Source organism: Hemicordylus capensis, chromosome 7, assembly GCF_027244095.1.
Source record: "Hemicordylus capensis ecotype Gifberg chromosome 7, rHemCap1.1.pri, whole genome shotgun sequence".
Lineage (NCBI taxonomy): Eukaryota > Metazoa > Chordata > Lepidosauria > Squamata > Cordylidae > Hemicordylus > Hemicordylus capensis.
In genome coordinates, this window is record NC_069663.1 from 13,651,094 (window position 1) to 13,664,723 (window position 13,630).

The window sequence follows — 13,630 nt, forward strand, 5'->3', positions numbered from 1 at the left end:
AGGTCGCCAGCACCTGCCCCCACCCCTCCAAGCAGGGAGAGGGCTGCATTCAAGTCCCCAGGGGTGCTGGGGAAGGACAAAAGGAAATCCTGGCCCAGCCCCCGGGAGCAGCTGTTTGGTCTGCCCAGTGCAGCGCAATCCTGTCATTCCCTCACCACCGGCGGGATTAGCCGCCCGACAGCTGGCCTGCCAAGCTGCTGCATTGATAATGGAGGGGCAGAGGCCTCCTCCCTTCCCACCCCCTCGGCTTGACAGGCCCACAGCCAGCGGGAATGGCAATGAGGGGAGGGAGTGGGGGGGGGGAGAGGCAAGCAAGGGGGCAGCTACCCTGTGGCAAAGCAAGCTGCTAGAAGGTGGGAGGGGAAAGCCAGCCAGCCAGCCAGCCCCCATGGCCGACCCTGTGTGGTCAAAGCAGGCTACTTTGGGGCTGAAACAGCTCTTTTGTGCGGGGTGGACACAAGGCGGGCCAAAGAGCGGGAAGAGCCTTGGTTCATGCACTCCCCCCACCCAACACACACACACACACACCACTGCAATAATGCCTCTGTTGAAAATGTCAGACATGGATTTGACAAGGCCTCAGCCACACAGGCGGTCCTTGGCAACCTTCCCATAATCCCTCGGTGCAAGGGATGAGAAGGAAGACAAGCCTGACACCGGTGAAGGACTCTTGTGGGCTCCTGGGGAAAAGAATGCAGCTCCTCCCTCCGTTCACAGCCAAAATGAAGGCCAACCCTAGCCCTGAGGTACCGTAGATAAAAGGAGAATTTGGAGGGCAGCGCCCCAGCAGCCACGCCATGCTCTAACTTTGCCCAGGCAGACATATCCTGCCCTTAACTCAACCCCCCCTTCCTCCCCTGAATCATATACACACCCTACCCGGGGCGTGGGAACCCTTTGACTAGGTTATCACAGACTACCACAGAACTTGCTGCGTGTGCGTTCCCTCTCCCTCCCTCCCTCACACATTTACTTACATTTTTAGATGATACCTAAGCCTTGTTCATAGGAACATAGGAAGCTGTCTTATACCGAGTCAGACCATAGGTCCATCTAGCCCAATATTGTCTACACAGACTGGTAGCGGCTTTTCCAAGGTTGCAGAGTCTCTCTCGGCCCTATCTGGGAGGGGACTTGGAACCTTCTGCATGCAAACATGCAGATGCTCTTCCCAGAGCAGCCCCATCCCCTATCTTACTTTGCCATTCAAATGCAAGCCAGGGTGGATCCTGCTTAGCAAAGGGGACAACTCATGTGCGCTATCACAAGACCAGCTCTCCTTCTATGGCTTGCCTCTCATTTTCTCGTTCCATCCACTTTTCTCTGATCCTTGCTCACTTAGAGCTAAGAAAGGAGAAGAGTGTCTGGACCAATCGAGGGACGGTAAATTGTGGGATGATAAATGAGTTCACAGGAGAGCGGTGGTGAGCCCTCTCCCTCGCACTCTATTATTAAAATGCAAGACCCCTTAGCAGTGCTCCCTATAATGGGGGTTCCAGATGGTGACGACTATACCTCCCAGCACCCCCAGCTGAAGTGGCCTTTGGTTGGGGATTATAGGAGCTGTAGTCAACAACATTTGGAAGACAAGGAACACTGCCACTGAGCTTTCCAGGAGAACTGGTCTCGTGGTAACAAGCATCAATTGTCCCCTTTGCTAAGTAGGGTCCACCCTGGCTTGCATTTGAATGGGAGGCTACATGTGAAGACCATAAGATATTCCCCTTAGGGATGGGCCTGCTCTGGGAAGAGCATCTGCATGCTTGCATGTAGAAGGTTCCAGGTTTCCTCGCTGGCATCTCCAAAATTGGAGAAGCCACTGACAGACTGTGTAGACAGTACTGAGCTACAGTGGACCCTCGACTTACGAACTACTCGACATCCGATGTTTTCGACTTACGAACGACAAAAATGGCCGCACGCTTACGAATTTTTCGAGCTACGAACGGAAACCGTTGGCGGTTTAGATGCGGTTTCCTCAACTTACGAATTTTTAGATGCGGCTTACTCGACTTACGAATTGTCCACTGTAGATGGACCAGTGGTCTGACTCGGTATACAGAAGCTTCCTATGCTTCTAAGTTCCCTCCCTGGCAGCATCTCCAAGTTAGGGCTGCGAGAGACTTCTGCCTGCAACCTTGGCAAAGATGCTGCCACTCTGGGTAGACAATACTGAGCTAGATGGACCAAGGCTTTGACCGGAGGAAGGCAGCTTCCTATGTCCCCCACTTTATAAGAACAGACATGCATATGTTGCTCCTGACCCATTTGGTTTGGCCTCAAGACCCAGTACAGGGACACTTTTTAGAACATCAGGATCAGCTGCTGCCATCCGCTTGAGTTTATGAACAACTAACGAAATTTCACTGCCACAGAATGTGTCGAATGGCTCTAAAACAGGGGTGGGCAAACTTAGCCATCCAGACGATGTTAAACTACAAATCCCATCATCTGCAGCCACAGTAGCCAGTAGTGAGGGATGATGGGAGTTGTAGTTAAACAGCAGAAGGAAGGAAGGAAGGAAGGAAACAGGGACAGTGCAATACGGTTAAAGAGTAGATCTTGACATGTTTCGATTAAAACTCTTCTTCAGGGGAAGTGGTTTACAGGGCACAATACTTCACTTCTAAGCTGTTAAGAAGTGAAGTATTGTGCCCCGTAAACCACTTCCCCCCGAGGAAAAGTTTTACTTAACTGTATTGCACAGTTTCCTTCCTTCCTACCAGTTGTCGATCAACAACAGCTGGAGGGCCACGTTTGCCCACCCTTGCTCTACAAGCACTCTTAGTTTTTCTCTCTCCCTCTCTCTCTTTATATAGCTTTCCTTGCAACCTTGAGCCCAGCAGAGATCAATTGCATTGGGCGGGGACGGGTGGGAGGGGGGCGTGACTGGAACCTTTGGGCTCTCTCAGCAAGTCCCAAGTTCAATCCTTGGCATCTCCAGGTAGAGCTGGGAAAGGCTTCAGTCTGAATCCCTGGAGAACTGCTGCCTGCCAGCAACACTAAACTAGAGAGACCAATGGCCTGACTCTGGGCAAGGCAGCTTCGTGTGTCCATTGAGCGCTCTACTCCGCAAAACTGCAAAAGGACTTTGCGAAGCCAGGAAATTATGAGGTCTGTACATTCTGAGGTCTCCGTTATGAAGCCTCTGCATAACTGAATCCAGGGTTCTTCATAAGGCCTGCTTTCCAATGGAAAGCTCCCCCATCAACCCTAATTGCAGCCCTCTGACTAACTGTTTATTGGGCCTGTGTTCAGCTGTATTCAGCCAAAGCTGAATCCTCTGCACAGTCCGCCTGGAACCATGCGGAGATGACCATTCCCACTGTGCAGTCCTGCACCAGGGTCTCCTTCAACAAGAATGGAGCCCTCTTGAGCCCCTGCACCATCCTGGAAGGCGTGCAAGGAATGCTGGGAAGTGTTGCCCTTCCCACAGCTTTCCTCCTAGAGCTTTTAAGAGAGGGATCCATATCCCTCCCAGCACTGAAAAAAGTACAATACATTCCAGCACAATGGGAAATAGCCCTCACATCGAAGGTTTTTTGCCAAAGCGGCCCCCACTTAGAAAATGGTAAAGATCACTGACCTAGTCTCTTCACTGGTATGCATTGTGCTTTGTCAGAAGAAAGAAGCCGATGTCTATACACACATTTGTGCCCAGTATCTCAAGCTAAGTGATATCAAAGCTGATGTACAACAATGAGGCCCCAAAATATCTCAGGAAGTTTGAGTTCTAGCATGCAGGGATGTGTACAAACCTGTTCAAACACTGGGGGGTTTGAAGTTTGAAGGCGGTGGTGTGCATGTCTCACTTTAAGGGCGGGCGAGGGTGCATTCACCCCTCCCTCCACTTTCCCCCTGCCACCTGGTATTTTACACATCCTACGGGGCAGCAGCATACTTCCCTGCTGCCCTGGAGGGAGGGGTAAGTGCACCCTCCCCCACCCTTAAAGTAAGACAACCCCTCCCCCCATGCATGCAGCAAGCAGAGATTTGGATAGTGGCCAGTGTTCCCTCTAACAGGGATTCCCAGATGTAGTTGACTACAACTCCCAGAATCCCCAGCTTCAATGGCTTTTGCTTGGGGATTCTGGGAGTTGTAGTCAACAACATCTGGGAATCCCTCTTAGAGGGAACACTGGTAGGGGCTACATGCACGATTGTTTCCTCCTCAAAATTAGCTTGCCTCAAGCCAGGAACGCAGTAGGTTGACACTCTCCAGACTATGAATATTTCCTCCAATCATAGGAATGAAACTAAAGTGCTGTCTTCAACAACATGGCAGTGAGAAAAGAAACAGTCTGTCAACAGGTCCATATGGGCATCTACACTAGGACCATGAAACAGGAAACATAGGAAGCTGCCTCCTACTGAGTCAGACTACTGGTCCATCTAGCTCCGTATTGTCTACACCAGTCCTGCTCAACTTGGGCCCTCCTGCAGACATTGGCCTACATCTTTCATAATGCCTGACTACTGGCCACTGTGGCTGGGAATTATGGGAGTTGTAGTCCAAAAATATCTTGGGGGCTGAAGTTGAACAGGCCTGGTCTACACAGACTGGCAGCAGCTTCTCCAAGGTTGCAGGCAAGAGTCTCTCTCAGCCTTATCTTGAAGGTGCCAGGGAGGGAACTTTGAACCTTCTGCATGCAATCATGCAGATGTTCTTCCCAGAGTGGCCCCATCCCCGAGGGAAATATCTTAACAGTGTTCACGCATATAGTCTCCCATTCAAATGCAAACCAGGGCAGACCTTGCTTAGCAAGTGGGACAATTCATGCTTGCAACGACAAGAGTTCTCAGCTCTCCTCCATATTTGTGCCATTTAAAAGTAAGTCCAGCCTTGACAACCTTTCTCTGGACCTAGGAGGCTGCCCATAAAATTTAGAAGCGAGATAAAGAACACTTGATATTTGGGTTTAAACCAAATGTATTTGGTAGACAGTCCTGAGCTCAGTGTTTAAAAGTTAAGTGCAGACTTTAACATGTTTGTTTGCATTCAAGTCAGACTTCATTTTAAACCAGGTCATTCTTAAGAAAACTTTAAGCAATATCAAAATATCAAAAAATATATTAAAAAAATATCATCATTGTTCTTTAAGGACACTGATAATGCCATGCTTTTCTCCACCCTAATAGCGACATGCTTTTGTGGCTCAGAAAAGTGTGCCAATGCATTCCTGTTTCCAACAACTAACAGGTTCAGTGGGGGCTTTGGCTTTCATGTTACACATGCTCTAACCCAAACCTATGGGCTCTTGTGGTCCAGGAAATGTCCTTGGCTCTGTGAACAGAGAGAAACCTTACCCTTACCCTTCACAGAACTAGATCAAATCAGGCTACTTTGCAACAACACCAGTTGTAGATGACAGGTCTGAGAAAAATATGTCTCCATGGCCAAGTTGGTTTGCAAAGGCCTAGGAACTTGTCTCTTCCTTTTGCTCAGGAAAGATTTCAGTGATGAAATCTACCACAAAGCCCACACACTCCAAGCCTAAAGTCTCTTGTGGTCTAGGAAAAAGAAAAGTGGCGGCCCTGGGTCTGTAACCAGATATAGTCCATAACCCAGGCCCACACATTTTGGCCATCAGTACCATCTCAGAGGACAAATGCGCATAGTGATTTTTCACGATGTCTACCCTTCTAGAGATGGAAAATAGACGACAACATTATCACACTTAGAGCTTTCTGTATATTATCACCCTTTCTTTATCCCTACCCCCAAATGAGTAGGGCAAAATTACACTCATTTCTGCACAGGGCAGAGTTAGGGGTCAGGGTTAGGATAACAATGAATAAATTGTCAAACTTTGTCCATGGAGTAATCTTTGGAGGACACGTCTGCCAATTTTCATTTTCATTCCTCCGACAACATCAATAAGATTTTATAGTAGCTTTTGTGTTTTTAAAACTCTTAAAAGTTTTTAAAACACCATTGCAAATTTGGCCACTGCAGGCCTGATGCTCAGGACAATAAAAGCACGAGAACTCACTGAAAGCCTTGCAATGCTATCACCTGTTTTCCATCTCTAGGGATGTAGACCTTGTCAAAAGTCACAATGAGCATTTGTTCCCCCAGATGGTTCCAACCAACCCAGCTGGCTAAGGAACTAAGATACCAAAGCCAGCATCAGTGTCAGGAACCAATCACAGTAGAGGCATGCTGCAAAGATAGAGAAAATACTGGCTTCCAGAGTCTTTAGGTGCCTTTTCCCTATTAGAATTCTAAAGTCTGACTCTTAGCATTGCAGTAACTTTTTGTGGCCACTATTGGCATGAAGAGATGTTAATAAGTCTGTCTTAGAGTCAGTTAAAATTGTTAAGTTGTTGTTCCTGTAGGCTAGTGCGTGTTTGGATATGTTGTTCTCTCTCTCTCAGTATGTGCTGTTTTAGTTTCTTAATAAATTTTGTTTTTTGAACTTGACCTACTGTCTTCAGATAATCTCTTGGGCTAAACTTCTTTACCACCAGAGCATGCTCTGCTTTGTGAGGACTTGAATGTTTCTCCTCACACCCCTCAACATTCCTGCCCCATTTATCCAATCCCACTTGGATGCACCTGCCTCATCCACAAACTCCTCTCTCAAAGAATCTTGGAGAAAAAAGCCTTGCCAAGTCAGATAGGGCATGGCTGTGTGGTGCCACATCAGAAAACTGAGCATGTCATCTCGTGCATGTCCAACGACTGCCAAACTGTGGCTTGGCATTACCAGTATTACATATCTTGGGCTGAATGGGAACTGGGAGCTGCTAACTCATGAGAGAAAGCAGCAGGTTCTCATTAGCATAAGACTTGGTGAGTTTTCTTGGGATCTAGAAGCCAGTCCAAAGATTTGGGAGTCAGACACTGAACACTTTACAAAATTACTGGACTTAGTGATGGACATTGTAAAGGGGGAAGGTAAATGGGCTTCTCTTTAACGAACAGAAAGAGAACATAAGAATATCTCTGCTGGATCAGGTCCAAGGCCCATCTAGCCCAGCATCCTGCTTCACACAGTGGCCTACCAAATCCTGCTGGGAAGTCCACAGGCAAGAGCTGAGGGCACACCCTCTCTCCTACTGCTACTCCCCTGCAGCTGATATTTAGAGGCATCTTGCCTCCAAGGCTGGGAGGTGGCTATAGCCCTCAGACCAGTAGCCACAGATAGACCTGTCCTCCATGATTGCTAGATCAGGCGCAAGGCCTATCTAGGCTAGCATTCTGTTACCCACAGTGGCCCACCAGATGGCTTTGGGAAGCCCACAGGCAAGAGGAACATAGGAAGCTGACTTATACTAAGTCAGACCACTGGTCCATCTAGCTCAGTATTGTCTATACAGACTGGCAGTGGCTTCTCCAAGAACGCAGACAGGGGTCTCTCTCAGCCCTATCTTAGAGATGCCGGGGAAGGAACTTAGAACCTTTCGTATGCAAGCACGCAGGTCCATAGAGGACCCATCCCGCAAGGAATGCCCTCTCTCCTGCTGTTGCTCCCCTGCAAGATGCTCAGAGGCATCTTGTCTCTGAGGCTGGAGGTGGCAAATACAAAGAGAGGGAAAATGCAGAGGCCAAGTTTAACAGATGTGGGTGTGTTTGCTTCTCTGAAATAATTTATACTGCTTCAATTGGTTTTTTAAAAAACACACCTTTAGATCTTTGGAAAGACTAGGAAGGCTAAAGAGGATGTAGATTGATGAGGGGGAGCTACCAAAAAACAAATTATGTATGGTACTGAAACATCAGACTTTTACCCCAGGAAAGGGGTCCGTGCATTCAACTCATGAATTTTCCAAGCTATCCTCTTAAACCAGGGGCGGGGAACCTTGGCCCTCCAGCTGTTGTTGAACTACAACTCCCATCATCCCCAGCCACAATTATTGTGGCTGGGGATGGTGGGAGTTGTAGTTCAAAAACAGCTGGAGGGCCAAGGTACCCCACCCCTAAACATAAGGACAAGGAACTTTATTTTTAGTTTTGTTTTGTGATTAAATGGAAAGCCAAGATTCACAGGATACCAATGTTCTATGCCAGGTATCAGAATTTGTGCTTGTACAGCCATCCTGCAGATCAGCAGAACAGTCTATTATGGGCTGGAGCGAGCAGCCGCCATGAGAAGAAAGCCCAGAAGTTGGCTTGCCACCCTCCAAACCACATGCATCCTGCCACCAGCTTTGTGCAATTAAAGTTAAGTGACTTGCACTTCAAATGCTGACCAGACAGTTTCCTGTACGAACTCTGCACTGCCAGTCTTCTGAATCACCACCTCCAAGGGCAGCCTGGAAAGAATGAAACAGAACCAAAGTGCAGCAATGAAGAAGCCAAGAAATCTTGCCAGATTATAGTGGCACTCCTGCCTACTTCTAGCCTGTCAGGGCCACTGAAAGGATCCTTGAGCACATATCTGCAAAGCAGGGGAGACAAACTGAGGCCTTGCTCACCCTTAATATGAACAGAGGAAGTTGCCTTCTCTAGAGCCAGACCATTCATCCATCTAGCTCAGTATCGTGCACACTGACCAGCAGTGGCTTCTCCAAGGTTTCAGGCAGGAGTCTCTCCCAGCCATACCTGGAGAGGCTGCCAGGGATTGAACCTGGGATACAGGAACATAGGAAGCTGCCATATACTGAGTCAGACCGTTGGTCTATCTAGCTCAGTATTGTCTTCACAGACTGGCAGCAGCTTTTCCAAAGTTGCAGGCAGGAATCCCTCTCAGCCCTATCTTGGAGAAGCCAGGGAGGGAACTTGGAACCTTTCGCATGCAGATGGTCTACCACTGAGCGATGGTCCGTCCCCCTAAGGGGAATATCTCACAGCAGACAGCACTTGCATGTAGTCAGCCACCCAAGTGCAAACCAAGTGAAACCCTGCTTAGCAGAGGGGACAGTGCATGCTTGCTACCGCAAGACCAGGTCTCCTCCCTGAATGCAATGCTGAAGGCTACATGACAGCCGGGGTAGGCAGGCTTCAAGCTTGTGGGGTCTGCTTTGGCTTTTCCTAGAACCCCAAGATCCCACAACTGGAGCCAGGTACCAGAGGGCTTAGGGGGCAGAGCCAATTACCTCTAGGACTCCAGAAGTCATACCTTGCAGTGAGCTGCATGGAAAAGTAAAGAGCCCCAGCTGGTTAACTGAGGTCAAAGGTCCCAGCAGCCTCACTGAGGAGGGGAAATGCCTTTACAGGCTCCAGCAGCAAAGGTAGAGTGTACTCTTGGCTGTGCTGGGATGAGACTGCAGCTCAGTAGTAGAGCACCTGCTTTGCATGCAGAAGGTCCCAGGTTCAATCCCTGCCAGCATCTTCAGGTAGGCCTGGAAAAGACTCCTGCCTGAAACCTTGGAGAAGTTGCTGCCAGTCAGTGAAGATAATCTTGAACTAGATGGTCTGACTCGGTACAAGACAGCTCCCCATGTTCCTGACGACAATGGGTGGAGAGCTGGTCTGGTGGTAGCAGGCAAGGATTGTCCCCATTGCTAAGCAGGGTCTGCCCTGGTTTGCATTCGAATGGGAGACTACATGTGAGCACTATAAGATATTCCCCCTAGGGGATGGGGCCACTCTGGGAAGAGCACCTGCATGCTTGCATGCAGAAGGTCCCAAGTTCCCTCACTGGCTTCTCCAAGATAAGGCTGAGAGAGACTCCTTTCTGTAATCTTGGGAGAGCCACTGCCAGTCTGTGTAGACAGTACTGAGCTGGATGGAACAATGGTCTGACTCAGTATATGGCAGCTTCCTATATTCCTAAGAGTCTGTATTGCAAATCCTATCCCAAAACCAGGCCCCGACACATTGAAGCCAGAAGATTTTGGGGTTGTTTTTTTAACACTCACTCACACAGTATTTGACTGCTTTGGGGTGCCCCAGACCTCTGCGGTGTGCCAGAACCTACATTACAGTCAAAGCACTGAAGCCCCTGATGTCTCCCCTAATGGTCAGTTTCAGCAGCACAGCAGCCTGCCTGCTCAGCTGACTTCCTTCCTATCAGAGAGCAGTTCTGAAGTTCAAAGCTACAGCACGACAGCATGTTTGGGGTCTTTTGCATTTTATTCTGTAATTTCCTTTTTGATCAAAGTCAAAAGGCAGCATCTTTGCACTCTGGATGAGAGTTTTAGGAACACAGGAAACTGCCTTGTACTGAGTCAGACCATTGGTCCATCTAGCTTCAGTACTGCCTACACTGACTGGCAGCAGTTCTCTAAGGTTTCAGGCAGGAGTCTTTCACAGCTCCACCTAGAGATGCCGCCAAGGAATGATCCTGGGACCGTAATGCTCTTCCACTGAGCTACGGCCCCATCCCTTAAAGGGAATATCTTACAGAGCTCACATGAAGTCGCCCATCCAAATGCAAACCAAAGCAGGCTCTGCTTAGCAAAGGGGACAATTCATGCTTGCTGCCACAAGACCAGCTCTCCTCCTCCAAACTATCCGTATGTTCTGACCTTGCTCCTCCACAATATATGAGGATTAAGCCTGTTTGAAAGCAAGCCTGAACTGTTCCCTTTGCTAAGCGGGGTTTTCCTTGGCATTCATTTGGATGGATGACTGTATGAGAACACTGTAAGCTACAAGATATTCCCCGAGCGCAGTGGTCCCCAACCAGGGTTCCGCCAGATGTTGCTGAACAACTCCCAGCATCCTCAGCCACACCACCACTGCCCTAGGATGGGGCCACAGGGATGTATAGCTTGGCATGCAGAAGCTCCCCGATTCAATCCCAGGCAGCATCTCCAAGTAGGGCTGGGAAAGGCTCCTATCTGAAACCGTGGAGAGATGCTGCCAGTCAGTGTAGAGTAGACAATACTGAGGGACTCAGTGTAGAGTAGACAATACTGAGGACAAAACTAGAGGGACCAAGAGTCTAACTTGGTATATGGTAACTTCCTATGCTCCTACAAGTTGCAGCATAGAAGGGTCTAAATCCAACTTCAGAAGTTTTACTTGCACAAGGCTTCAAACTCAGAAGCAAAGCAAGCATACAGAAGTCAATTGACAATAAGCAAGCTCAGTCTAGGAAGCCTGTCTACTTCTGTTTGGTTGGCAGACAACCTGTGTGATGGTCCACCTATCTTCTGAATAGCTTTAAGTCTTTCCCTAAATTGCTTTGGTTCTTGCCAATTTCATCCTAAAGTGATACAAAGTGTTTCTTTTTAGGAAGCACCCAGGAAGAAACAATGTTAATGGAAACAACCACTTAATGCACAGAAATAAGCCCTGCAAGAAGAAAACTGGTTGTTCAAACCACATCTTCTCAGAAGACCAACTAACTGCATTCAGCACAAGGTTGGGGGTATGCTGAAATGCTACAAGTCTCCCAAAAGGGCAGAGAATAACCAAATTAATATATAGCGCCAAACCATTCCTGGAGTTCTTTCTTTTAGCTCGGAAAGAAAGCCGGTAAGGGCGGACATGACAGAGGTGTATAAAATCATGCACTGTGTGGATCAAGTGAATCAGGAGAACTTCTCCCTCCCTCCCTCATAATATTAGATCTTGGGGTCAACTGTTGAATCTAAATGTTGGGAGATTCAGGACAGACTGGAGGAAGTACAGGTGGCCCTTGTTATCCATAGTTTCAACAAACGTGGTTTCGGGTATCTGTGGGCAGGTCTTAAAGACCCAGTTTCTTTATACAGGGTATTAAAAATAGACAAAATTCACATGGTATTAAAAATAGGTAATATTTTGAGTGGTCAGAAATGACCTGGAAATTACATACATGGTGTGGCTCTTAAACACACACACACACCACGTTTTCCCCACAATTTTTCACACCAAAAAAATATCAGAGCGGTTGTGTGGGAGGTGCCCATTGCTGGAGACCTAGAGAGCAAAAAACAAACAAACATTATTTTTCTTATTTCTACACACACACCCCTTTTAAAGCCCTTTTTAATGTGTTGGAACCTAACCCTTGGATTCCCATAGGGGTAAAGATAAAGTGTGCCGTTGAGTCGGTGTCGACTCCTGGTGACCACAGAGCCCTGTGGTTGTCTTTGGTAGAACAGAGGAGGGGTTTCCCATTGCCTCCTCCCAGGCAGTATGAGATGGTGCCTTTCAGCATCTTCCTATACAGCTGCTGCCCGATATAGGTGTGTCCCATGGTCTGGGAAACATACCAGCGGGAATTCGAACTGGCAGCTTCTGGCTCGCTAGTCAAGTCATTTCCTCACTGTGGAACAATTCATGCTCACTACCAAAAACCCAGCTTTCTACCCCTAATTGTTGCTGCCTCCTCCTCCTGCCTGGTGGCATGCCTGCTTCCACTGTGTGCCACGTGACCATCTGCTAACCTCTGGTGCTCCCATATTCCAAATAAGGAAGGAAGGGGAAAGCTGCCTTCTACCAAGTCAGACCATGGGTCCATCTAGCTCAGTATCATCTGCACAGACGGGCAGCCACTCCTCCAAGACTGCAGGAAGGAACCTCTCTCAGCCCTATCTTGGAGAGGATGTCAGGGAGGAAACTTGGAACCTTCTGCATGCAGATGATCTACTGCTGAGCTATGGCCCCATCCCTTAAGGAGAATATCTTACAGTGCTCATACATGCAATATCCCATTCAAATGCAAACCAGGGCAGACCCTGGGCAGAATCCAGGACAGACCCAGATTCATGCTTGCTACTACAAGGCCAGCTTTCTTCCTACCCTTCCTTTCCTTGTGCCTTGAGTGAGGGGGAGCACACAGGCACATTCTCTTCTCCTCTTTCTCTGGCTGATTCATCATAGGCACTAGTAGACCAGAAGATTTCTGCAGCCCTGTTGACAGTTTTTCCTTCCAGAAGGAGATCTCAGCATCCAATTTAAGACCAAGATGCACAGCAAGGAAGAGAAAGCAGGAGATGGTATGAGGGCAAAAGTGAGGAACTGTGGAGAGAAACTGGCATTCCACCCACATTAGACCTAAACAATGAGGTGTGGTGGAAATTTTTCTACCCCACATCACTGTAAGTAGCAAGCCAAATCAGATCACAATCTTTTTGGGGCACAGGGAGAATCTGCATAGCAAACTTTGATATGTTCCCTGTGCAAATGTTATGCAAATGAGGAGAAAACTGCTCAAGTTATTTTTTCTGGAAAACCTTCCCGTTGGACCTCTGTGGGGCCTGGCTACTCAGCCAGAGCAGAAAGTCCAAGAATGGGAAAGAGAAAGGGAAAGAAGGGCCACACACACACCCAGGGGGTGTTCATAGCAAAGTCCACACCTGTTCAGAGGCGTCAACCCACATGAGGGAAGATACAGAAACTCGAGAGTTGATTCAACCCTTGGGAGGACAGAGGGTAACAGGGAGATCTGGATGTGTTCCCAGAAGTGGGGGGTGGAGGAGGGCACTGCCAGGCTTTTCTGCTAGAGCTGGCCAGGTTCTTTAGCAGGCACTCCACAGGGCCTACCCAGAAAGGCTGCAGCTAGGGGTGGGGGAAAGCGTGACGGCATAGAGAAGAGCATTTAGAGCAGGGATAGGCCACCTCGGCTTGCCAGCCACATTGTGGCTGGGGATGATGGGAGTTGTAGTTCAACAACAGCCGTAGAGTCACAGCTGCCTATCCTGATCTAGAGACATGCCACTGGGCAGAGGTGCAATTTGTTACTTAGCGGCTTCCCTGGGAAGGAATAGAAGCTGCCCCTAAGCATGCAGCACAGAGCTTCCCTAGAGA

The 13,630-nt window shown here is 48.5% G+C and overlaps 1 protein-coding gene across 1 annotated transcript in view; it reads right to left on the minus strand.

The window, feature by feature from the left end:
- Positions 1–13,630, minus strand: part of E2F2 (E2F transcription factor 2) — a 52,289-nt gene that overhangs the window by 31,393 nt on the left and 7,266 nt on the right. The window lies entirely within an intron of this gene.